The following is a 26176-nucleotide window of genomic DNA, read 5'->3' as shown; positions in this document are numbered from 1 at the left end:
TTTCGTTTCAGAATAACAGCTTTCATCAATTCAAGATGATTAAACAAGTATTTATTCCTCATACCAATGAAATAATACCATAAAATTTCCACCCAATATCAATAATATACAACTTGGTTTACAACTAATAAATCACTTTTCAAAGTATAATGTACAAATGGTAATTATTACGATAAATATAGCGCTACATTTGATAACAGTAAAAATGTCTGAAATTTTGATAACATTAAAAGTCCCCCCTTGACAAACATTCACGAGAAACACTCGTTTGGCTGTAAACACTATCGATAATTTCCCCCCACTCTTTATATGTGCTTAAAACTAAATGCAGATTCCATGAACAAAGCTTCTTTCTTAGAACTGCACGTCTATGGAATTGTCTTCTGTTTTCCAGCTGACTACAATATGGCCGTCTTCAAGTCCAACGTAAACAAGTTAAGTAAGAGTATCATTGCTTTTAAGTAATCCAATTTACCAAATTTACACTTCTAACGATTACTACGATATTGTCCTTTTGACTGCTGTACATGCTTTAACCCATATCCTTGAGTGGCCTCTAGGCCTTGATAATGGTGATTCTTTTGTAAAAACAAGTGCATGAATTTAATAAATAGAACAGTGTATTTAGAAATATGCTAGAAAGGACTTATCCTGCCTTGATAGACTTTGTAGCCTCGTAGGGTATTCCTTTTCTCTTCCCTGCAACTTCTTTCTCACAGAAGAAATGTTACGAGTTTGTCTCTGCTTTATCGTTATTTTCATGACAAGTGCTCGGCTGAGCTTCAATCTATGGTCCCTCCCTCGCCAAACTTTCACAAAAAACACCCATGTAGGAGAAAACACCATCACTAATTTTCCCCCACTCTTTATATGTGCCTAAACCTAAATGTAGATTCCATGAGCAAAGCTTCTTTCTTAGAACTGCACGTCTATGGAATTGTCTTCTGTTTTCCTGCTTTCCAGCTGAATACAATATGGTTGTCTTCAAGTCTAACGTAAACAAGTTCTTGATGAGCTGTTCCATATAACTTAACAAATTTATCGAATTTCCATTACTAACGATTACTATATTGTCCAATTTCTACTGTACACTCTTTAACCCTTATCCTCGAGTGACCTCTTGGCCTTGATAAGTGGTGATTCCTATGTAAAAAAAATACACATTTTGGAAATTATTTCGTCAAAAAGTAAAAGTAAAAATGATTTTAGAAGTCATCTTTTCCTATCATTAATTTGTGGTGATATGTGGGAAAAGTTTAGTTATACCATTTACTTACTATAAAAGGAAAAGTTTTCTAAAATATGTCTCGAGATTTTTTTGTTTTTAAATTTAAAAATAGTTTTTTTTCAAGTTTGCATTTATTTAACATTGTCAAATCAACGATTGTGCTTTGTACGTTATATTATATGTTTTCATTATATATATGTACATATTTCTATGAATCATATTCAAATATTAAAACATGAAAGATCAATTTAGGATTCAAAACGTTCCTTTGAGTACAGTTTACACCTACTTTGAATTAATTCACTAGATATATTTATCATTTTTTTTATAGTTCTTTCTATTGGTCCAATTGGCACATATGGTTAGTGGAATTTGTCTCAAGCATGTGGCCCCCTATGTTGCGTTCAAGTTGTGTTTTATTTCTGTTAACATAATCCAAATATTTAACTTTTAAAATTCATTTTATGATTCAAAAGTTATTTAAGTGCAAATGGCATGCATGATTACTGAATTTTATCACGTCATTTTGTTGTAATGAATTAGCTATATACATGACATTATAGCGTTTGGCAAATCTCAGAATTTTTGTTGCAATAGAGAAACGTCAATCATTAGTCTTTTATCAAGCATGCTTTCGTATAATATTAAACGTCCATATAAATAATCATATAATTTAACAGAATCATTGTTATACAACATATTGAGCTGCTTTAAAAAAAACGTCCAATATTTTACAAGAACATAATTATAGTTTCAATTCAATACGTGTACACATGTGGCTCGTCTATCATGCATTTTTCGCCTGTGTTGAGCAGATGATATTACAGTGTAAATTATGCAAATACTTTCTAAGAATATTGGTTCTTTAAACATCAGCATATCAAATTTGTTTGGAGAGGAAGAGACACATAGTTTAAAGGAATCTAGTTTTTAGCCAGGCTATAGAGCTTTCTTTATCAATATAGTCCTGAGTGAATTCCTCCAGCAAATACTTGGCACGTTCTTGGTTGGCCCATTCCCCAATTTATTTCCAATGAAAATTCTTGGTGTATTTTTGGATAGACTTTTGGGCTATTCCTGTTTTTTGATTCTGACTTTGCAAGACCGTCCTGTCTCAATATGGCACTACCAATATCAGTGCCATGAGTTAACTGGTGAAATTAATCAGATTTTTAATTAATTATGCAAATTAACACATAAGTTAATTATGAAAACAATTAATTTTCAAATTACTGTATCAACTGAATTTGAGTAACAAATTTGTTAAAATCAGTAAAAAAATGAAAAAATGATAAAAGATATAAACTGCAGATACTTTGACCTGCCAATCTTTTGCCAAAACCAAAACAATTTTAAGTGTGCAGAGTTGGCAGAAAGAAAACAAAATGACTTTAGATTTTAATAAAATAATTAACGAGAAAGTGCATTTGCCAAAATACTGGGCCCATAAGACGCTAACGATATTCAACTTTATTTTAACCAAGTTCTTTTCACATACTATTCTAAGAAAAACGTGTTTTAATAAATCTTGATTTTTTTGGTGAGTGGATGTTTTTCAGGTTTGTAGCTACATCCATCTGGTAACCTTAACTACAGACTGTAAATACTCGTATGATCAAATCACCTCAGGCCTTTTTTGTGAGACTTTTCTGACACAACGTGGGGGGCAAAAGAAGGTTTAAATGGCTGGAACCCTATACAGGACTCACAAAATCCTGACCACTCCAGTATCATGGCTAAACTAGGGCCACACATGTTTGGCCAGTTTTATGGTGGAGCTTGTTTTGCTGATTCTTGTTTCATGATGCCTGTGCAGTATTTCGAGGTTTGGATTTTAGAGGTACATGAGATATTGTCTGGTGATGGTCGCAATGCTAATGATCAATCACCTAGGCAGATACAAACTAAGCAGACGTTGGTTTCTGTATGTTATTCTCTCCAGTGTCACCATTTCGGTGTTTTATTGTCCAGTCTGTTGATGTCCTTTTGTGGTCAGTCGACGATGCCAAAGTTGTATGCAATCATAGGCATGGTTAGGTGATAATGGTAGAGTCTTCTTTTTGTTTGTAAGTTCTATATTACAGATTTTCATTATACAGCATATATATTGCCTGTCAAATTTTTCTCTCATTTTGGCATGCTGGATTGAATCATTCTCTTCTTTGCCAATATTTATATTTTTCTGCTCTTTTATGCCCTTGATGTTAGTATCTTGATCAAGCTATTTTCCATGTTTTTGCATATGCTACACTATATCTTGTTTCTCTGTAAAAGAAGGGTTAGATTTGACAAGAATATGGTTTCACTCTTTGGTTCATTTTTTTTGTCGAAATTCTAAAAAAATCTAGTGGTCGTCTGCTTGGGTTAAACACTTGAACTTAGATATTTGAATGTTCCATATACATTCATTATCTCTCAAACACTGAATAAAGAAGTTCTTAACATTTATCTCTCTTAATTGACCATTTTTATATGTTTTAGTACATCTTTCGGTTTGATCCTTGGTTTTCCTGAATTCCCAGACAGAAATTAATCTAATCTAGTGAAGTTTCTACTTCACATAACATAACTTTAAGAAGACACACAATTCCTAGTGTGGGTTAGCCATACTAAGATCTTATTTTTTCTTCAAATACTATGTGATTTAAATATTTTGTTAGTGTTTACTTTTAGTAAAAATACTCTCATCCCATGTTGTACTGTACAGAGAGCTCTTAGACAGACGAGGATAGTGCCTAGTAGGTATTCACGTTCTCTCCAGAATGTTTGCCTATGGTTCAGCATAGCTTGTTTCATTGTAGAATAAGAACAACATATTTAACAATAAGATTTCTCTTCAGTATGCTTTTGCAGATGTAGGAACATACTATGTTTCGTTGTAAAAGAAGAATCACACACTTTACAAGAATATGCTTTCTCTCCAGTATGTGTTCGCATGTGTCTCAGCATCTGTTGTTTCTGTGTAAAAGATGAGCCACATACTTCACAAGAATATGGTTTCTCTCCAGTATGTGTTCGCATATGCAATACCCTACTTTGTTTTGTTGTAAAAGAAGAACCACATACTTCACAAGGATATGGTTTCTCTCCAGTGTGTGTTCGCATATGTTGCAACATATTTTGTTTCTGTGAAAAAGACGAACCACATACTTCGCAAGAATGTGGTTTCTCTCTTGTATGTTTTTTCATATGTCCCAACATACTTTGTTTTCGTGTAAAAGAAGAGCCACACATTTCACAAGAATATGGTTTCTCTCCAGTATGAGTTCGCATATGTAGCAACATGTTTTGTTTACGTGTAAAGGTAGAGCTACAAATTTCACAAGAATATGGTTTCTCTCCAGTATGTGTTCGCATATGTCCCAACATACTTTGTTTTGTTGTAAAAGAAGAACCACATACTTCACAAGGATATGGTTTCTCTCCAGTATGTGTTCGCATATGTTGCAACATATTTTGTTTCTGTGAAAATGAGGAGCCACATACTTCACAAGAATGTGGTTTCTCTCTTGTATGTTTTTGCATATGTTCCAACATACTTTGTTTCCGCGTAAATGCAGAGCCACAAATTTCACAAGAATATGGTTTCTCTCCAGTATGAGTTCGCATATGTAGCAACATGTTTTGTTTACGTGTAAAGGTAGAGCTACAAATTTCACAAGAATATGGTTTCTCTCCAGTATGCGTTCGCATATGTTCCAGCATACTTTGTTTTGTTGTAAAAGAAGAACCACATACTTCACAAGGATATGGTTTCTCTCCAGTATGTTTTCGGATATGTAGCAACATATTTTGTTTCTGTGTAAAAGAATAGCCACATAATTTACAAGAATATTGTTTCTCTCGGGTATGTTTTTTCATATGGATAGTCACATGGTGTTTTTGTCTAAAACTAGAACCACACACTTCACAAGAACAGGAGACATTTTTGGTATCAGATTTACAGTTCATTGTTGATATCGAAATATCTTAGATATTTTATTAAAATTAGATGTCTTTTATACTATAGTTTTATGCGAGAAACAAAATAGCTTATAAATAAATTACATGTTTTTATTTTTATGGATAAAAAATTTAGTGATTGGAATGAATTTCTGAATGAAAAAAGCATGTTTGCACATTTGAGAAGAAAATGTTTTGTCCAATATATTATAACATTTGATTTTACGAAAAAAAAATATATCCACTATGTCTCTTGTTTTCTTAAAACTAATCATTAAAAATTAAAAAAAAAAATTGTAAAATATTTCCATATTTCAAATCAGCAAAGGAGTGTATATCCAATTCCAATGATACTTGTTTTCTCATGAATAATATTCTGCAAAATCAAAAGAATTCAAAGATAATAAATTTGAAATATATTTTGCAATATAATAACAATTAAAATATATCCTAAATGCATATATGACAAATAAATGCATAGTGGTTTAAAAACATAACGTTGCAACATTCTACTTATAGACACTTGCAGTAGGAACTGATTAATTAAATTCAACCATGTTCTGCTTGCAGCAAATCAGAAACCAGAATTGCGCCATGAAAATATTGAATCTGTTAGCATTAAAGCACTTAATTTTTTCATGTCAACAGGTAAAGGATCTTTAGCTCTTTGCCTGCAAAATTATAAAATCTAGGATCTCTACAGAAGAGCTACCAACTGAAAATTCATCATCTCCAGGACTTGTTGACCCATTGGAAACTCTTGTGAAATTAAACATGGCTTTCAATTCAATGGGTTATAGGCCCGGCGGAGACTTTATTTTGATTGGTCAGAAACAAAATTAGAATGGTAGCATGTGAAAAGTTTAAGATAAACCCAAAAGTCATACATGGTAATTCAGGCTCAACCTAAAAATAAGAACGAGCCTAAATTTATTGAAAAAAAGTCAGCTATCTTTGTAGAATGAATACAGTGCTTAGATGACAGAAGTCTATCTCTGGAAATGTGGGAAGCCTTGGACAATGGCTGCAAAGCATTGAACATATTAAAAGAGCATTATTCATCGAAAGGAAAACCTAGAATTATTACTTTATATACTGAACTGAAATTTCTAAGATGTACAGAAGCCAAGACGATTACAGATTATAGAGGCCAAAGGAGAAAATTCATTAAGAATGTCTGTCAAAGTTATTAGTCACAGTCTTTAAATCTCCGTGGTACTAAAATGGTTGCCATTTGATTTTAAGCTGATAACTACCATAATAACTGAAAGGAAAATCCAGTCAATTCGAGGAAAGAAATAATGAGGAAACTAAGAAAATAAGAAAAAAAACGAATCTAGAATCATCATAAAATTTAAAAATGCCCATTTAAAAACACCAAAATTAAATTATACCTTTACTTCGAATAAAAATCACAACTTTTCAAAAAACAATTTTTCTCTAAAGAAAAGGATGAACATTATTTGCTGTCACTGTGGGTGACCTAATCACAAGAGTTTCCGATGTAGATAGAAAAATTTAAAAGGGGACCCCATTAAAAATGTGGAGAGCTCCAGTAGTGAACAGGCATTTTTATTTTCATGTATGGTTGACACTTAAACAAACAGTAACAACTTTCTTGTCGATTATGGTGCAACAGCACATGCATCTAAGCTTCAGCCTCTGTCCCATCAACAAAACGTTGCATCCCTCTGCTTGTTCTACAAGTATTTTAATGGTGAATGCTCTGACGAACTGCAGACACTCGTGCCCCCACGATGCAGACACCCTCGACAAACCCGACAGGCAGCTAAATCCCACCCCCACACTGTAGAGATCCCTAGATGTAAAAGATCTTTCTATCCAGTAGTTTCTTCCCCAGAACCGCTAGACTCTGGAATTCCATTCCAGGATCCTGCTTCCATAACTGTACTGACATGCAGAAGTTCAAGTGCAACGTGAACCAACATTTTGCTGCCCAAATCGATACATAGCACCCCAGTAGTTGCTGACCCTGATAGTAGCCCCCTACACCAAAGTGGCAATGTGCCTTGTTTGGTGTGAAAATGTAATAAAAAAAAAATTTTTTTTAAATTATGAAGGAATCGGATTTTATTTATTTTGATCCCAATTTTAACTCTCAGCAGTCACTTTGTAGAGCTAGCCGACAGCAGTCAATTAAATGATATTATTTTGAAGAGAGGCGATGCTAAAATCTCACTTAGGAACAGTAAAGGCAAGCTTTGTTTCTGTATTCTGGAAAACGTTCTTCTAATCCCGATATTTAAAAATATTTTTTCAGTACAAACCGCCTCTAAACAAGGTGCATCTATAAATTTTAGCACCAATAAATCAAAACTGGTGTACCGGAATTGAACTGTATTTGATATTAACAAAAACGGAAGACTATATTATTTAAACAGTGTAGTCCCATCAGAAACGGTATTCCATGATTTACAAACATGACAAAATTCTTGGGTACTGATATCAAAAAGCTGCTAAATGTGGTTGACGGAATGAAAATAAAAGCTTATAAAAACTTAACAAACTGCAACATTTGTACATAAAGTAAAATGGCAAAGTACCAAAACAAGGTATTAGATAAGAAGGCCACGAAAATCCTATCGCTGGTACATTGTGACTTGAACAATCCCATGGAACAGATGGGCAAAGAAAACTTTAGGTATGCATTAAATTTTGTAGAATATTATTCCGGTTTAATAATGGTTTATTTCTTAAAGAACAATTCTGATACTTTATTTGCAACGAAAAAATATTTAGTAGACATGGCCCCTTACAGTGCAGTAAAATTTATCTGCTCCCACAACGGTATAGAATTCACTAATAAAGACTGAACTTTTATTAATGATCGTATCAAACAAGAAAAATCTGCCCCTAATTCACCTCACCAAAACAAAACTGCTGAAAGATCATGTAGAACACTTTCTGAAATGGTGAAATGTCTACTCATTGAAGCAACCCCCCCCCAAAAAAAAAACTCTGGACGTATGCACTAATGATTGTTGCATAGATACACAACTGGTCCTTTAACAAAAGGCTATCCAGAACCCAATATGAAGCTTTCTGCTGTAGAAAGGCAAATTTAGTTTTAAATGCATGCATTCTGTTCAACTTCAAAAGCAAATTAAATACCAAAACTGGTCGAGGTTTATTTGTTGGTTAAGACAAAGATAGCCTAACTTACTTAATATTTTTTTCCAGAGAAAAATAAAATAAAAAGACTCCAGTGTGTTCAACTTTTTTTGCATTAATAGATATGAAAAGAAAATTAAATACCAAAAACGGTCTAGGTATAATCCATGGTTATGACAGACAGCCTGGCCTACTTCATATTTTTTTCTAGAGAAAAATAAAATAAAAAGAATCTGATGCGTAGAATTTACAGACATGTTTAATTTCAAAGACGAAAATCCATCGTATGAAGAGGATGAATAAATATCTCCCATCTTCATAAAACAAGTGACGACAATGAAATTGAAAACACAAGTGTATTTATAATGATGATGGTGATGATGCTGGTGTTAAAGTCGAATGTTACTCCAAAAGAAGTAGAAGGCGACCTGATATTTTATGGTCAACAATTTGAAAGATTATCAAATCGACTATTCCTATTCCATGGATAATATGCCAAAAAGCTTTAACGAAACAATTACTTCAGAACACTGTGATCAAGGGAAAATAGCAATGAAAAACGAAATAGATGCATCAACAGAAAATAATCTCTATTCGGTAGTACCTGTCCCAAAGGATAAAAATATCATTTCTACAAGATGAGTCTTTACAAAAAATTTAGCAGAACACTACCCAAACAAAAGTAGTAGACGGCCTGATTTTTTTGTGACTGACAATTTGGAAGCTTTAACAGAAAATAATACCTATTCGGCAGTGCCTCTCCCTTAGATAAACATGTCATTGCTTCTTGATGCATCTTAATAAAAAAGACTACAGCATCTGGCGTTGAACAGCACTAAGCAAGATTTGTTATTAAGTGATACTCTCAGATTTATGGCATAGAATATTTTTCTGTTTACCCCAACTACAAACCTAACAACAATCAGAATTTTATTGTAAATCGCATCGCAATATAAATTTAACATCCATCGAATGAACGTAAAAATACTTTTTTAAATGCCCCAATAGACTGAAATTTATATTACTCCTTCAGAGGGATACATAATGAAAAATAAAAACTGCATGTACAGGCTTAACAAATCCTTGTACGCTCTGCAACAAAACAGAATTTGTAAAACACTATTGCATGATTATATGATTAAACAATTAAAAATATGCTCAGTGAATCCCGGTTTGTATACCCAAAATGAACTCAGTAAATTACTGATTTTATGCGCTGATGACATTTTAATTGCATCAAATCTATATATATAAAAGGCAAAATGTGTGTGACCATTTCGTATATGTCTCGGAAAGGCTTCTTTTGCACACGCTCCCGGGGTCGTTACTATCGCTTAGAACTGCTTATATACCTCCTATATAATAATATCTAGGATTTGGCAATGCGTGTAGCATCTAGATTTATTTACAGCGACTTTTACAAAATTATTGCTATTTTAGCTTCTCACATGTTGTATAAAAAGCGAAACTAATTCAAAGCTGACACGGTGTTCTCGGCATCGTGCCGGGAACATCCACAAGCAATCAGCTTTGATCAATTTGGGGCTAAACTCCATATATCAAACAATTGCTAATCCCCTTTCATTTGGGGAGCCGGTTTGCCCCCACCATCATCTTGGGGAAGCGAAAACTCTCCCGCATTGAAACAAAGTAAACAAACCCCAAAAAGCTGTCCCGCATTAAATAAAATACTGCTACGTCATCTCATAACGCTCCCACGATGACTTCATTTAGCGGCTATTTGTCAATCAAACCTCTTTCACTCACTTTGTAAGCCTTATTTTGACACTCTAATAAATTCTTCTTACTCCTGGCCTAGACGGTTAAATGGTTGGCATTTGTTTCACCTTCGCGTCAAGGCTTCCGGGTTCAATCCCGCCTCCCGACCAAAACTATTTTTTTTTGTTCTTTACATCTTTAAACACTCGGACAACGTTTTTTTTTTTTTTTACTTCGCTTATTCTTTAGATTATCCCCCCCCCTCCTATACACACAGCGTTTTTTTTTTTTTGCTGTTTTTTTGTTTGGGTTTTGGTTTTTCCGATTTTTTTAACATCGTTTCAGGGTTATTATTTACCCCCCCCTACACATACCTACAAACACCCAGGCAACGCCGGGTACCCCCCGCTAGTAACATAAAGTAAACCGATTTTAAGAACAGATTAAATAAAAAACATTCAAAATGACCAATCTCGGCCACATATCATAGTTTCTGGGCAAACAATAAACATGAAAATGGAATTATTAAAATGAAATGAACAAGGTGCATTGATAACATTCTATTAAAATATGCAAGAAACGCATTACACCGATCAAGAATGCTATCAATAAAAATATAAACATAGAATCTGAAATAATTGATGATAAACAATATTGTGAGATAATAGAAAGCCTTATATACGCAAAGACTGCTACAAGACCCAGCATATATTACAACCGTAACAAAGCTATCAACTATTAGGATTTAAACAGAACTAAACAAGTCCTTCATTATTTCAAAGGAACTAAGGAACAGCATTTAGCATTCAGAACATCAACAAGTCCCCTAAAATTAGAAGGGTTTTCAGATTTAGATGTGGGAAATGATAAAGCACGAAAAAGTATAACTGGATATTGTCTTCAACTATGCAGAAATTGCCCTATTATTTCATGGAAATCTAAAAAGCAACAGATTATATGTCTTTATTTGTGAGGTAGAATATATAGTGCTTTCATATTCTGCACAGGGAGTGCTATACCTAAAAGCTATTCTTAAGACTGTTTTAAAACCAGAATTGATTGAACTTCCTGTAATAATTGTGATAATCAAGCCAAATAATCTTAGCATATAGCACAGTAATTCACCAAAGACCTAAGCATATAGATATTAAATACCACTTCATAAGAAATGAAGTCAAAAAAGGAATCCATTATTGTAAATTACATAGCATCAGAACAAAATATCGGCGATATATTTACAAAACTGGCGACAAAAATAAAACTGAAACGTTTTGCCTCTAAACTTGTCGAAATTTGACTTTAACTTTTCATAAGCCCAAATATATATTAAGAAAAAAATTTTAAAGAAAGAAAATTTGTATTGAGCAAAACGTGAAACTTCATCCACACATTTTAACATGTAACAAATGTTTAAACTTTTACTAAAATAAAAATAAAATAAATAAAAAATGAAAGTCACTTTTTACAAACATTTTCTTTGTTTCATTTTACATGCTTATTATAAGGTGTGCATAAATTCAAATTTTACTATAATTTGTGCAGGAAAATAAGACAAGTTTTTTCTATTCTATCCTTTTTGCTTTGTTTTAATTTTACTTAACAAAAAATAAATACTTTTGTACAGATACATATGGCATGTATATATATAATATATATATATATATATATACATTTTAGAACAAAATTGCATAATTAAAATTAAAAATGGTAAAAAAAAACTTCAATTTCTTTATATTTTATGCACATATTTTTCTTTGACATTTGGACAAATAAAAAATGGCTTTCTTTCTACATATTAAAATTTTAACTAAACTAATTTTCTATAAAATAAATACATATTATATATGCTTGAAGCAAAAACAACGCATTATTACAAAATAAACCGATATTTATTGTTTGAAATTTATATTGAAATATATATTATATATTAAATTTCAATATAAATTTCAAACAAAACAAATCTAATACATATTTATTTTATTCAAACTCAATAAGGAACACAAATTCTAATGTAAATAACTTTCTGTTTTTATTTAGTACTCTTGCATAATTTGACCCAAATTCTTGTGAATTCCCGTCAAGCATGGATCAGGTGAGACCAGCAAGCATCAGTTTCAGCCTAGCATTGTTCAAATGTTGAAACGCTAACTCGACTTTTTATTTTATTTATTTAATTTTTTTTTCTTTTATGTTTTTAGTAATTTTTAAGATAACATTAAGGGGGGACTTTTTATTTTCTGATTAGTTACTTATTATCTATTTATTCTTTTGTTTTTAATTGAATTTTTGGGAGTTTGATTAGCCAAAGAAAAAGCGCTATCTAAATGGAAGCAGATGGCATTCGAATTGGAAGAAATCGACAAAAAAAAAAAAAAAAAAAAAAACAAGAAAAAAAAAAGCTGACAAACAAATATATTTTCAAACTCGACAAACAGAAAAGTGACAGGCAAGAAAATAAATCTATATATGTTAGAAAAAGAAATGAAAACATCGATACAGACAATCTCATATTGTCAAGAGAAGAAATTGCTGTCCCCAAAAAATGAAGTGCAAAAACACAAATGTTTACTTACAAAAAGATCGAATGTAAAGGATGGTTTCTCCTGGAGATGTACAAGTGGACAGTGCCACCAAAAGAACTTGACTCAACAATAAGTCTTTAAAATAAAAAAGACAAGAAAAAAATACGGTTACAAAAAAGAAAACAAAACAAAGAAAAACTTGTACTTATACGGTTAAAAAATCTTTTCTTAGAGAAAAAAAACTTTCTGTTGATAAATATTTTGCAAAAAAAATAACAAAAAATTAAATACTAAAATGAAATAAACATATTTTATTTTTCAAGGTATGTTTTTTTTGTTATTTTTGCATTTGTATTTTTTCCGTTTTTTTTTTACATTAGTCTGCGTCTGTTACGACACTCGGCTGACACTGATAATTGCCAGCCTCGCCAGATCCAAGCTTGACGGGGGTTCACGAGAATTTGGGTCAAATTATGCAAGAGTGCCTTTTATTTTATATGCTGTAACTTATTTTATTTTACACATTTGAATATAATAAATTATTTGCTTTTGAACAGAATTACACATGAGCTAAAAGGACTTTACATTATATATTAAAATAGGAGGTGTTGCAGTATTTTGTAAAATAAATCCTTAAGCACAGTGGTTTAAACATATTTTATTTTCATTTTTTTCAACATTGTATCCATAGCAACTCAGTTCTTTTTTTATTTCTACAAGTATAAAATTGTTCACGGCTACCAAAAAAACAGTATATGTTATGTATGTATTTGTAAGGACCCAAATCTGTTGTAGGTGTGTGAGTAAATATTTCATGTTTTTCTACTGAATGCATATATTAAGTGTATATGAAGCCTAACTGAATGTCTGTTGGTTCTACACTATCTGAACCATGTGTTTTCTTATCTACATATATCCATAACAGTCTATTTCATGGCCCGATTAATCTTATCTAGGTGTTGATGCCTGCATGTGTGTCAGACATGTATTTCAACATACCTTTTAACTGCATTGTTGACTCTGTCATTTGGCTTTACCTGGGAATTTCATGCGTACTTGAAAGGAGCTGGAGTCAAAAACGTTTCAAACAATCCAAGATGATGATTGATTTTTTATAAAAAAATTTTTTCACCAGGATTTATTACGCAGTAGAATGTAAAGTGAATCACTGGCCTCTGGGTTTCTCCTAGTCTCCATTTTGAAACATGTCACCTCCCTCTCAGGGAAGGAAGACCCTTCTAATCCATCTGCTCTGTTTGATGTCTGAATTCAAACTCAACACTTTGCTCCAGCAAACCAGAACACGAGAGAGACGAAACGCCCTACCAGTCAGCTGTTCAGACCTTCAAATCTCTACTTACGTACTGAGCAGTGTTCAGGTGAATTCTTATATATATATATATATATATATATATATATATATATATATATATATATTACATTAATTACGGAGTGTTAGATTCTAATTGTGAGAGCTTTGTTTAAGACTGTACAATGACTTATTCAGTTTCCATACAATTCCATACATTTTTTTCATTTTAAATCCGTAGGGGGAAAGGGTACATATAAATCTCACAGTCAATCAAAGCATTTAAATAAGAATTATTCACATTCATTTGATGTATTTTGAAATTGTATTGTGTGAAAAGTTGCAATAAAAGTCTAATTGTCGTTAAATTTGTCGTTAGTGAGAATGTGGCAAAATAGTCGACCCCAGAAATTTGTGAAAAACCTTTGCTTTAAAACTTTCACTGGCCATGATTTTTTTTTTTTTTGCAAAAACCCAGCGAGAAGAAATTATATTCTTTACCATCTGGTTCGGTACCATTATATATGTATTATTTTAATATAAAGTTTCCAATTTGAATTGCATAACTTTTTTCCATTCTTGCTGATTGTCTGAATTAAGTGCCTCACTATTACTTTCTGTTGCACTTTTCAATGAGTAACAATAACCTATTGTGCAGGTTTGTAACTTTTCAAAGTTTTAGAAGTCTGACCTTTTTCAAGCACTTTTTGTCAGGATTAATATTTTCTTTGTGATCGACAAAAACTCTAGCTGATATTTCCTCATGTTTTTCATCCACTGGTTCGCCATTTTTTAAAATAAATGTGTCATTGAATTTTACACATCTAATTTATGGCATTTTGGTCTGGAAAACAGATTAAGTAAGCCAGGCTGCTTTTATTGTAACCCATGTACATAGCTTTTTCTCTTTTAATATTTAGTTTACGGGTATTTTCTATGAATGAAAATTCGACTGAGTTTGAGATGTTTTGATAAAGTTATTAAAAAATGGCTTAAACTCTCTTGTTTACTGCATCAGATAGATCGATCGATTGATAGATAGCTAGTTAATGAGACACTTAGATAGCTACACCGATAATTTTGTATACAAAATGGGAACTGAAGACGAGACTAGAAGGATGGCAACACACTGGACAACACAATAGAAGAATATGACAACCCTTCAACCCTAATCGCCCAAAAGAAGAGAAAGGAGTATACAAAAAGGGAACTGAAGACAAGACTAGAAGGATGGCCACAACATAAGAGAGTAGGCAGGTTCATTGAAGACCTGAACCAGAGCTACATTGACAAGGAGGCTTCACTGCAATGGCTTAAAAGTGACAAATCTCCATTTGATGAAAAACGATTAATTATAGCTGCACAAGACCAAGGCTTACTCACAAATGGATTTAAGAAAATGGCTGGTCTACAAAAAACCGACCAATCCAGATTCTGTCATTCAGCTGTTGAAAGCCCAAGCCACCTAATGACTGGATGCAAGATCCTTCTAGCCGATGGTCATTACACTGCTCGCCACAACAAAGTATGTAGATACTTACATTGGAAGATCTGTGGAGAGATACAACTAGATAGGTTGTCGAACATCTGGGAACATGATCCACCACCGATAACATCAAATGGAAAAGTGACAGTGTTCTACGACAAAGACATACAGACAGTCAGATACACAAAAGACAAGACCATCAAGCCAGATATAGTAATATGGAACAACCCCGAAAGGACTGCACTCATTATCGATGTCACAGTTCCAAACTATTTTGGTCTTAATAGAGCAGAACGGGAAAAGATAAAAAACGACATGGTCTCTGAAAGAAATAAACATTATACCAGTTGTGACAGGAGCAACTGGCCTAATAAAAAAGAACCTTCAAAAATACTTAGAAGCAATCCCTGGAAAAACAAGCTGTAAGGAAATGCAGATAGCAGCCATAAAGGGAACAGTGTCTATTCTTAAAAGAGCCCTCGGATATAAATTTAAACTATAATAGAATCAAGTGTTAGCTCCAGGAAGGAGCCCCTTGATCTCTTCTAACTAACAAAAGTAAAATAAAAAAAATAATTAGATAAACAAATAACTTACTGCCATATTTTTTATGTATGTTAGAATAATTTACATGCTCGTCTTTTCATATTTCATGCACATATTTTTCTTTGATATTTGGACATTGAACTACATGACTATCTGTTTTTATTTTACATGTTGTAACTAGTTTTATTTTATATTTATATTTTGAATTTATATAATTACTAGCGGGGAGTACCCAGCGTTGCCCGGGTGTTTAGAGGTGTTTGTGGTTTTGGGTAATTCAAAACACCCGGGTGTTTGTGTCGAGGGGGGGGGGGGGTAAAATTAAAAAAATTTGGTAGGTAAGTATGAAGGATTGAGTCGAAGTTGGAAATTAAAGTGTGAAAAAAATACATGCGCCGTTAACCACTGGGCCACCTCGAAATAGTAACGGAAACATGTTTGAATTTATTTAAGTATTAAGAATTGGCAAGTGGCCATACTTAATGACTAAATGAAGTCAAATTTGACTACGGGGCAGTATTTTATTTACTGTCGGGCAGCATTTTTTATTTATTTTGAGGTTTCCCCAAGATGTTGTGGGCGAAACCAGCTCCCCATAACAAGGGGATTGTCCAAATTGAATAGCAATTGTCTGATATAAGGAGAAACTCCACATTGATCAAAACTGATTGCTTTTGGATGTTTCTGACGATCGCGTACCACCAGAATTAGTTTCACTTTTATGATACGAAAAAGCCTAATCTGCATGCGACAATCAAAAAATGTTGAATATTTATCTTTTCAAAGTCGAGCAAATTAAATAGACAGGCGACCCCCATTGTTAACTAGTAGATATTATGATTTAGACGTGATATAAAAAGTTTTAAGAAGTTGTGAGCCGACCGATCACTTCTCGGAAAAAAGTACAGAAAAGCTACCCATCAGAAACTCAGTGCTAATGCACTTACTGATCCACGCTATTTTTTAAATCGTATTTCCAAGTTTAATTAAAGTTTTATGATATGTTTTTTTTTATTCAATTGTAAGGTTAAAGTACAGAATGGGTAAAAAAAAAACCCTCTCCTCATGTTAAGAATAGCTTTTTAAATAATAATGTTATTATTTCAGCATGGATCAATAAGTGCATGAGTACCATAAACTCTTCTGAAATTAAACATGGCTTTCAATTCAAGACAATATTTTTAATTTAATTCATTAATTTCTTTCTGGATATGAGTGTTCATATGCAAAATATGAAGTTACTTAATGAGGCTTTTTTCTTATTTACATTTATATTTATTATATTATATTTATATGGTTTAAGGAAGAATATAGTTGAAGAAAGATGCCAAGTAACGAAAGTCGAAAGAATTTTCCTTATGAATATTGCAATCTCAGTGGCATGGTGACAAATTTTACTTAAAACTAATACCAGATATAAATAGTGTAGCAGACCACAGTCAATCTAATATTGGATGAATTCAAAAAGTTCATTTCGTTATGTCACCAATGCATATAACAAGTTGTGTGTCTATGATCTGCCAGCAGTTAATAAAGGAAAAAAAGGTTATTTAGCCTGTATGAAAGAAGCTTCCTTCTAAACATATATGCACTATTTGCTGGAATGACAAAGATGTGTTTCTCTGGTTGGTAAATGTGTCGAGGGAGAGTAGAAACACATTGATTCATTCTGAGTGCTTTTGCACTAGACTGAGTAAGAACTTAGCAAAAGCAAGCCCTTTACATCATTACTCTGGTTAGTGAAATGCAGACCTGTTTAAGTGAAGAGTGAAAGGGTTGAGATCCCTATTTACAAAAGATGGAAGGAAAGATCCTGAGAGAATATTTAGTCATAAGGGTCCAATTACCTGATGAGCAAGTTTCTGTATGTGTGGCTGTATGGCCACTTGTTGTCCAATTGTCTGATGGTCATTCAAAATTAATCTAGCTACAAAATTATGGAAGTAACCAAAATTCAAAGCACCGAGCAAGTTGAAAAACTATGATAGTTAAACAAAGATTTATGACAAACGAAATAGCTAGTCTTCTGATAGCAGTCGTCAAGTAAAACAAATCAAATGTCTTGTGTACAACTGGAATATCGACATTCATGTTGATGCATATAACCAATAAATACAATCTTTGCACTTACAGACGTCTGTAATGTTGTTATTCTGTCTAATGGAGCCAAACATAAAAACAAGGGAAATGAAAACTTTCACATAACCTTTCCAGGCGAAAGAAAAAAATATTATTTTCTTTGTTTACTATGCTAAAATAAAAATTATTTAAATTATTTGTAATTCTAAATTATATATATAAAAAATTAAATAAAAATTGTTTAAATTATTTGTCATTCTAAATTATATATATATATATATATATATATATATATATATAAAAAATTAAATAAAAATTGTTTAAATTATTTGTCATACTAAATTAGGGAGAAACATAATATTGTAAAAATAAAATAAAAGTTGTTAAAATTATTTGTCATGATTTTTCTTGCACTTCGTTCCGTTACACTCGATCTTTGTTTTTGATCGCAAGGTCAAGGTTGTGTTATGCTTATGAAATGATAATTATCAGCCATGTTTTATGAAATAGTAACTGTCAGCCATGTTTTATGAAATGGTAATTGTCAGCCATGTTGTTTTATGAAATGGTAATTGTCAGCCATGTTGTTTTATGAAATGGTAATTGCCAGCCATGTTGTTTTATAAAATGGTAATTGTCAGCAATGTTTTATGAAATGGTAATTGTCAGCCATGTTGTTTTATGAAATGGTAATTGTCAGCCATGTTGTTTTATGAAATGGTAATTGTCAGCCATGTTGGTTTATGAAATGGTAATTGTCAGCCATGTTGGTTTATGAAATGGTAATTGTCAGCCATGTTGCTTTATCAAATGGTAATTGTCAGCCATGTTGCTTTATGAAATGGTAATTGTCAGCCATGTTGTTTTATGAAATGGTAATTGTCAGCCATGTTGCTTTATGAAATGGTAATTGTCAGCCATTTTGTTTTATGAAATGGTAATTGTCAGCCATGTTGGTTTATGAAATGGTAATTGTCAGCCATGTTGGTTTATGAAATGGTAATTGTCAGCAATGTCTTATGAAATGGTAATTGTCAGCCATGTTGCTTTATGAAATGGTAACTGTCAGTGATGTTTTATGAAATGGTAATTGTCAGCCATGTTGTTTTATGAAATGGTAATTGTCAGCCATGTTGCTTTATGTAATGCTAATTGTCAGCCATGTTGCTTTATGAAATGGTAATTGTCAGCCATGTTGCTTTATGAAATGCTAATTGTCAGCCATTTTGCTTTATGAAATGCTAATTGTCAGCCATGTTGTTTTATGAAATGGTAATTGTAAGCCATGTTGTTTTATGAAATGCTAATTGTCAGCCATGTTGCTTTATGAAATGGTAATTGTCAGTCATGTTGCTTTATCAAATGGTAATTGTCAGCCATGTTGTTTTATGAAATGGTAATTGTCAGCCATGTTGTTTTATCAAATGGTAATTGTCAGCCATGTTGTTTTATGAAATGGTAATTGTCAGCCATGTTGCTTTATCAAATGGTAATTGTCAGCCATGTTGCTTTATTAAATGGTAATTGTCAGCCATGTTGCTTTATTAAATGGTAATTGTCAGCCATGTTTTATGAAATGGTAATTGTCAGCCATGTTGTTTTATGAAATGGTAATTGTCAGCCATGTTTCATGAAATGGTAATTGTCAGCCATGTTGTTTTATGAAATGGTAATTGTTATCCATGTTGTTTTATGAAATGGTAATTGTCAGCCATGTTGTTTTATGAAATGGTAATTGTCAGCCATGTTGTTTTATGAAATGGTAATTGTCAGCCATGTTGCTTTATGAAATGGTAATTGTCAGCCATGTTTTATGAAATGGTAATTGTCAGCCATGTTTTATTAAATGGTAATTGTCAGCCATGTTGTTTTATGAACCCCCTACCTCAATTGTCAGCCATGTTGTTTTATGAACCCCCTACCTCAATTTCCTATGCAGACAGACGCCACGCTAGACGATCTAATAATCACCCCTGCTCAGGTGCATGCTATCATAAAAAACCTTGACTCATCAAAAGCATGTGGACCCGACCTCATCCCAGCTGTGCTATTAAAAAAGTGCTCAGCCGAAGTAGCTCCAGTTCTCTCCAAACTCTACAACAAATGCCTTAATGAATCTTGCTTTCCGGGCTGTTGGAAAACTGCTTCTGTGGTACCAGTATTCAAGAATTCTGGCGAAATAACTGACCCATTAAATTATCGCCCTATTAGCCTCCTCCCACTTTTTGCCAAAATATTTGAGACCTTAATTAATCATGCTCTAGTCTAGCACCTTACAGATGCTAAACTTCTGACCGACCAACAATATGGATTTAGACAAGCCCGTTCCACGGCAGACATCCTCACTGTAATCTCTGAACGCATATACCATTCACTGGACAAAGCGGGAGAGGGCAGAGCGGTAGCTCTAGATATATCTAAGGCTTTTGACAGGGTATGGCATGAGGGTCTCCTCAGGAAGATTAGATCATACGGTATCACTGGTAGAATACTTAACATAATTAAATCCTTCTTAGATAAAAGAAAAATCCAGGTTGTCCTCGACGGTCGTACATCTAAACAATATGATATAAATGCGGGAGTGCCCCAGGGATCTATCCTTGGACCTCTGCTGTTCCTGATATTCATAAATGACCTCCCCAACAAAATTGCCTCTGAGATGGGTATATATGATGATGACACCACACTCTATAGCAGGCACGACAGGAAAACAAATGAACATATATCTAAAGTAATGGCAGAAGCACTAGAGGATGACCTCCAATCAGTAGTGGAATGGGGACAAAAATGGATGGTCACGTTCAATGCCGCCAAGACAAAACTGGTTTCATTCAATAATTACAAGAAACCTTCTCTACCACCTATAGCAATGGCCAACGACTCTTTATCTGAGAGTACGTCTCTCAAGCTCCTTGGCCTAACGTTCACAGGAAACATGAGTTGGAACAATTACATCGAGAGCATTGCCAGGGCCGCTGTGAGGAAGGTGGGCTCTCTCTACCGTGCTAGAAAACTTCTAACACCCGAAAGTATCCTGTACCTCTATAAGGCCACTATTCGCCCATATATGGAGTATTGCTGTCATATTTGGGATGGTGCATCAGCTACTAGTCTCTTGCTCCTTGACAGGGTTCAAAAGAGAGTCGCAAATCTGATAGGCCCTAAACTGGCATCTAAGCTTCAGCCTCTGTCCTATCGTCGAGAGATTGCATCCCTCTGCCTGTTTTACAAGTATTATAATGGTGAATGCTCTGATGAACTGCAAGCACTTGTGCCCCCACGACGTGAAAACCCTCGACAGACCCGACAAGCTGCAAAATCCCACTCCACACTGTAGAGATCCCTAGATGTAAAAGATCTTTCTACTCCAGTAGTTTCTTCTCCAGAACTGCTAGACTTTGGAATTCCATTCCAGGTCACTGCTTCCCCAACTGTACTGACATGCATAAGTTAAAGTGCAACGTGAACCAACATCTCGCTGCCCTAATCCCTACATAGTACCCCAGTAGATGTTTCCCCTGATAGTAGCCCCCTACACCAAAGTGGCAATGTGCCTTGTTTGGGGTGAAAATGTAATTAAAAAAAAATTTAAAAAATAAAAAATGGTAATTGTCAGCCATGTTATTTTATGAAATGGTAATTGTCAGCCATGTTGTTTTATGAAATGGTAATTGTCAGCCATGTTGTTTTATGAAATGGTAATTGTCAGCCATGTTGTTTTATGAAATGGTAATTGTCAGCCATGTTGTTTTATAAAACGGTAATTGTCAGCCATGTTGTTTTATGAAACGGTTATTGTCAGCCATGTTGTTTTATGAAATGGTTATTGTCAGCCATGTTGTTTTATGAAATGGTTATTGTCAGCCATGTTTTATGATATAGTAATTGTCAGCCACGTTGGTTTATGAAATGGTAATTGTCAGCCATGTTTTATGAAATGGTAATTGTCAGCCATGTTGTTTTATGAAATGGTAATTGTCAGCCATGTTGTGTAATGAAATGCTAATTGTCAGCCATGTTTATTCTTACACGATTACATTGCAACACATCTTAATCATGCGTTTCTCTAGTTTATATACTTAAAATAAATTAACCTTTTACTCGAAATGAATCCTTATGTAATATTGTTTAAGATCAGATTTGAATGCCTTATTTTTCTCATATAACCTACTGACCATATTTAGCGACATTACCTATATTTCTAGATTATTTGGGTAAAATAAATTTTTCTCAAAATGATTCCTCATGTAATAATCGGTAAAAAATTTCCGACACCACAGTTGGAAGGTAGATCAGAGTTAGGTAAGGTGTAAAGCTTGCGAAATATTGCTAAGTCGTAGGTACAGGCAAAAATGGTCAGACAAAAAATAGGGGGACCTAGTTTTGATAGCCGATTAATCATAATTTTCTGTAGGTTTTCGACTACTTTTTTATTGTATTTGAAAAATTAAAGACTAAAGTTAATTTCCTAAAGGGAAAAAATATTTGTACACGTGAAAAAAAGTTATGAAAAATATTTTCACGGCAAGCTACCCAATTCAGCTAAATTTTTAAATTAAATAAATTCATTGTCAGAATCTTTTAAAAGATAAATATTAATTTTCTGGATCTATTTCAAAGATAATTAGTAAAGTAAAGTTCTTAGATATTGAATTAAATAAATAAAAAAAACACCTTGCTTGTGCAAAAAAGACTTAATTGGCCCTCAAAAAGCAAGTAATTTACCGTTTGCCAAAAACGCAACAAACTAAAAAAATGTAAACACGATTATAAGGAGACCCAAAATTTCAGCCAATTGAAATGCTGTTTCAAAATAAAGTCATGATGGTAGAAGGAGGTAGGAGTGTCAGATTTCTTTTTTTTTTTTTTTCACCAGACGTGCAGCCATACATTCCTATTCTGAACGTTTGTATCAATTTTTATCATTTTTTAATTGAATTATTTTGTATGTTCTTGTTTTTAAATTATTTTTTTTTAATTATTGTTGAGATTATATAAAAATTATGTTACGCCGAAAGTTTCACATTCTTGCAAGAAAGGAAATTATTAAAATCGTGCATATAAAAATTATGTGAAATCTGTAATTAAAAAAAAAAGTAGAAATATTTTTGCTATTATAATTTTTTGTGTGAAAATATTAAATAAACAATGCTTAATTCAATTGTAATATGGGTAGTTTGAGAAATTCATTTTTCTTCAAGTTATATCGAATTCATTAATACGGACTTTAGGGGCTTTTTCCGTAGTGTTCCTGTAAAAATTATAATTTTTTTATTGTTGCAAATTACGATGCTTTATTTATATAAAAAAATATCAAAAAATAAATTCTTGCATTTTTTATTTCCTACTGAAAAGGTATTTTTTGTTTAAACAAAATAATACATTTTCACTCAGATTTAAATAAAAAACAATTCAGGGGGAGGGGGGAGGGGAGAGAGGGACGATTGTATAAAATAAATTTTTCGTTCTTGGTTTATTGGCCTTCGGGACAAGATCAAAGTGTAGTATCTGTTCTTCATTGTGCTGCAGTGCACTTCCATTTCTTGTTCTCTTTCGGTGGAGGAGAAATCCTTCACGACTGAGACAATTTTTATTTTTGTACCTTTTCTCCACGTTAAAAAACGACCCTGGTGTCTAACTCTGTCCCGTAGGGAAGCATAGTAAATAGGTACATGTAAACGGGAGACGTTTACTATATAAACAAAAAGAATTCATAATTGTTTGGAGTTGTGCTTACATTAAAACAAAAATTAAAAAACAATTGAATTTTATTAATACTTACGTTTTCAACAAAGAAACGATTAAAAGATGTGTTTTTTGATGAGTGGAAATCTAAATTCAAGATTGCGACCGGAAAAGCAAGTTCGCAGAAAATTAAAGTACGTCTAATTTAAATGCACCATTGCGAAACTTTTCAGTTAATATTACGAAATAAATTATTTAATTTCTAGCAATATTTTTATAGTTTAGTGGGGACAAAACAAAACAACATAGTGGTAATAAAAGTTCATTTTGTCCAGTTGACTAAGACAACAAACCACTTTCTCGTAGGAGGGAGTCTCACTCTAGTTATTTATTTTTTTTAAATATGCGAAAATGTCAGTCAACGCATAAGAAAGTGACATTTTTTTTTTTTTTTAGAATTTATAGAAATAGATTAACAGAGAAAATTGTTTTATATAAAAATATAAAATAAATTCGTTCTTATTTAGCATTCAACCTCAGATACATACAGAAAAAATATAGAAAAATATGACACATCCGTCATGGAACGAAGATTTCATATTCCAAAAATCAAGTCAATTGATCAAGTGATTTTATTTTAAAGTAAATAAATTTCGTGTCGCTAACACACACACACACACACACACACACACACATAAAACAACAACATTTTTTTTTATTGTTTTGAATTACGGGTGGACAGAAGGCAGTAAAAACCACACGTTCGCGTTAGCCGTCTTTGCGCGTAAAGAAATTTGTGCCTGCATACCTGAAAACTAGTCACATTTTATTTATAAATTTTTGTCTTTAAAAAAAAAAAAAACATTCAAGAATGTTTTTTTTCTTTTCTCAAAAAATACACGAGGTTTTGATTTAATATATTTAATTCCACTTTATGGAGTGAATTTTTTTTTTAATATCTAAAAAAATAAAAAATAAAAAAAGGACTTGAATGAAATAGAAATAATTTTCGTAAAAAAACGAAACTTTCTCTACAATATAAGAAGATCATAAGGTTTCATTTAAAAAACAAAAACAAAAAAAAACAACGTGGATTTAAAAAAGGTTTTAAACTTCGGACTTTATAGGTAAATTTCTAAAAAAAACACCTTTTTTTGTTTTAAATTTGAATGTATTTATTGATTTTTATCTTCAATTGGTAATCTCCAAAAATACCGTTAGGGCTTACAACATGGCCGCCAGAAGAGTCAACAAAAAACTGCGAATAAAATATATAAAACTCGTAATTTCTGTTTTTAAAGTGGGTTGTCAATTTTCTTTATGAAATATACTTCCAAAATAAATTATTACAGTCGTTTAAAACATAATAGAAGTATTATTTTTTATTTTTTAAAAACAATGTTTACAAAATGTCTACGCACGTTCGTTTGTTTAAGTATATTTCATAAAGAAAATTGACAACCCACTTTAAAAACAGAAATTACGAGTTTTATATATTTTATTCGCAGTTTTTTGTTGACTCTTCTGGCGGCCATGTTGTAAGCCCTAATTGTATTTTTGGAGATTACCCTTCAATTGTGATATATAAAAACTTTGGTACATAAATTAATTATTAAAATTTTAATAGACATTTCCAAATGGGGGGGGGGCTGAATTAAAAAAAAAAAACGTTTGTCTAAAATAGTATATTCGGTTTATTGGAAAGAGTATAAAATTTCACATTGACCCTGAAAATATCGTAAAAATTTAACCAATCGAAAAATTTTGGTAGATTTTTTAAGTTCAAAAATTGAAAAAAATTCACTCGTAAAATTCAATTGATTTCATTACGTAAAAAAAAATGGCTGCATGAAAGCGCGCGGGCACTTTGTAAACACTGTTTTTTTTTAATAAAAAATAATATTTCTATTATTTTTTAAACGACTTTAATAGTTTATTTTGGAAGTATATTCCATAAAGAAAATAAGCAACCCACTTTTAAAAGAGAAATTACAAGTTTTATATATTTTATTCGCAGTTTCGTGTTAGGGGTGTCAAAAATTTCCCCCAAATTCTGATAAACCTAGTGGACCTAATCTAAAAAAATACCGAAAATTATAACCTTTATAATAAATATTTAAATAATATGTTAATGAGTTTGTTTGTTTTTTTTTTATTCTTTTTTTTTCAATTCATGTACTGTTTGTTTGTTTGTTTTTTTTTGTGTGTTTTTTTTTTTTTTTTTTGTTACTTTTATAATAAAATATATTATGGACTGTTTTTTTTTAATGAACTGTTTTTCCCCCAATATCATGTTTATTTTTTTTTTTTTTCAATTCATGTACTGTTTTGTTTTTAACTTTTATAATAAAAATATATTATTGACTGTTTTTTTTTTTTGGTTGTTGTTTTTTTTTTTTTTCCCCCAATACTACGTTTATGAACTGTTGTTTTTTTGTTTTTTTTTATCAAACAAAAATAGAATTTTTATAATGAAATATATATTATGAACTGTTTTCCAAACATCAGATGCCGGTAATTTTTATAAA

The 26176-nt window shown here is 32.2% G+C and overlaps 1 long non-coding RNA gene across 1 annotated transcript; it reads right to left on the bottom strand.

The window, feature by feature from the left end:
* Positions 1-1720: 1720 nt before the first annotated feature.
* LOC145239985 (uncharacterized) lies at positions 1721-24380 on the bottom strand. Its single transcript, XR_013862455.1, has 3 exons — positions 23746-24380; positions 12595-12678; positions 1721-5546 (listed from the first exon to the last, which is right to left on the bottom strand). It is a non-coding gene; the product is annotated as an uncharacterized LOC145239985 (long non-coding RNA).
* Between the last annotated feature and the right edge of the window lie 1796 nt (positions 24381-26176).

Source organism: Euprymna scolopes, chromosome 19, assembly GCF_053919585.1.
Source record: "Euprymna scolopes isolate OS-2025 chromosome 19, ASM5391958v1, whole genome shotgun sequence".
Taxonomy (NCBI): domain Eukaryota; kingdom Metazoa; phylum Mollusca; class Cephalopoda; order Sepiida; family Sepiolidae; genus Euprymna; species Euprymna scolopes.
The sequence above is the reverse complement of the archived record's forward strand: the minus strand, read 5'-3'. Positions and strand labels throughout refer to the sequence as shown.